We start from the raw sequence: 2,248 nt of genomic DNA, 5'->3' as shown, positions 1-2,248 counted from the left end.
TGCCCAGGAACACCCAGTAGTGGCCAGCACAGCCCAGTAACAGCCAGTGGTGGCCGGTAACATCCAGTAGTGCCCAGTGCACCCCAGCAGCACCCAGCAACACCCAGTATTGCCCAGTACAGCCCAGCAGCACCCAGTAATACCCATCAGCCCCCAGCACAGCCCAGTATCTCCCAGACCCTCCCAGCAGCCCCCAGCACAGCCCATCCCAGCACCCCCTGGCTCCCAGCCTGTGGGGACAGGACACAGGAGGACATGACGGTGCTGTGTCCCCCCCCACCGCTGCCCCGAACACAGCCTGAGGGACCGGATGCACGGGGCACCCTGCGTGCAGGATGCGGCCCTCGGCGCCGGGGCTAGCACATGGGGTGGGTCCTCATCTCCATCCCCTGTCCCCATCCCATCCTGGCCATGCTGCCCAGTCCTCGGGGTCTGCCTGGCTCCGCCAGGTCCCTTTCCTGGCCTGAACAAGCCCCGCGTCCCTCACAGGACAAGCACTGCAGTCCTCTGAGCAGCTTGGTGTTCCTCAGCTGAGCTCGCTCCTGGTTTTTGATGTCATCCTTGTATTAGAGGCCCTGGGACAGGACACAGAATCACGGAGTGCTCTAACGAGCGCTGAGTAGAGAGGGATGATCACTTCCCTTGATCTGCTGTCTGTGGTCCTGTGGTCCTACAGCTCAGGATGCTGTTGGCCTGTGGTGCCGGGGCACACGTTCAGCTTGTGTCTGCCCGGAGCCTCGTGTCCCCTCCAGCAGAGCTGCCCCCAGCCTGTATCGCTGCCGGGGGCTCTTCCTTCCCAGGGGCAGGAATTTGCCTTTGTGTAGGGTCCCCGCTGGCCCCTTCCTCCAGCCTGGCTTGGTCCTGCTGGTGGCAGCTCTGCCCTCGAGCATATTGACTGGTCCCCACAGATTTGGCCATCACAGAGTCACAGATTTGGGTTGGAAAGGACCCTCAAAGGTCATCTAGCCCACCCCCCCCTGCCATGAGCAGGGACATCTTCAACTAGACCAGGTTGCTCAAAGCCCCATCCAGCCTGACCTTGAATGTTTCCAAGGAAGGAGCATCGACCACTTCTCTGGGCAATCTAGGCCAGTGTCTCACCCCCCTCAGCGTAAACAATTTCTTCCTTATATCTAGCCTGAATCTCCTCTCTTTTAGTTTAAAACCATCACCCCTTGTCCTGTCGCTACAAGACCTACTAAAAAGTCTGTCCTCATCTTTCTTCTAAGCCCCCTTTAGGTACTGGAAGGCAGCAATAAGGTCTCCCCAGAGCCTTCTCTTCTCCAGGCTGAACAACCCCAACTCTCTCAGCCTTTCCTTGTAGAAGAGGACGTTCATCCCTCTGATCATTTCTGTGACCTCCTCTGGACCTGCTCCAACAGGTCCATGTCTGTCCTGTGCTGAGGACCCCAGCACTGGACGCAGGACTCCAGGTGGGGTCTCACCCGATCAGAGCAGAGGGGCAGAATCCCCTCCCTCGACCTGCTGGCCACGCTGCTTGGGATGCAGCCCAGGACACGGTTGGCTTTCTGGGCTGCGAGCGCACATTGCCAGGTCTCGCCCAGCTTTTCACCCACCAGCACCTGCAAGTCCTTCTCTGCAGGGCTGCTCTCGATCCCTTCAGCCCCCAGACTGTGTTGATACTGGGAGTTGCCCCAACCCATGTGCAGGACCTTGCACTTGGCCTTGTTGAACCTCATGAGGTTCCCATGTGCCCACCCCCCTGCCTGCCCAGGTCCCCGGGGATGCCAGCCCCCCCTCCCCATACTGACTGCAGGTGTGTCACCCGCAAACCCCAGTGAGTGCTGCCTGGCTGCCCCAACAGCCCGGGGACCCCACTGTGGTGCCTGGCGGCACCCACTCACCACCAGCCCCTGGCAGAGCACGGCTCCCCGAGCCGTCCACCACACCCACCACTTGCCAGACCCCACGTCCCGGCACGGGCACACGTGCTCAGCACCGGCCGTTCAGGGATGTGACATTTGTCTTTCTCCACCCCTCAGGGATGTCCCCCTGTCCCCATCACCTTCCAGAGATGACAGAGAGGGGCTCACAAGGACCCTGGCAGCCCCTGGGCATCCTTGGGTGCCACCCCTGGGGGGGAGTCAGGGTGTCTCAGGACAGCCCCTGCCTGGTTGTCCTCCATTTTGGGCAGTTTTCCTCCTCCAGCCCTGTCTCCAGGCGCTTGTCATCCGTCTCTGCTGTTCCCAGCTCCAGCCCCTTCCCTGGGCAGCCCCCGGCTGTGGGG

The sequence above is a fragment of the Haliaeetus leucocephalus genome, unplaced genomic scaffold (genome assembly GCF_000737465.1).
Source record: "Haliaeetus leucocephalus isolate CR32 unplaced genomic scaffold, Haliaeetus_leucocephalus-4.0 Scaffold197, whole genome shotgun sequence".
NCBI lineage: Eukaryota > Metazoa > Chordata > Aves > Accipitriformes > Accipitridae > Haliaeetus > Haliaeetus leucocephalus.
The sequence above is the reverse complement of the archived record's forward strand: the minus strand, read 5'-3'. Positions refer to the sequence as shown.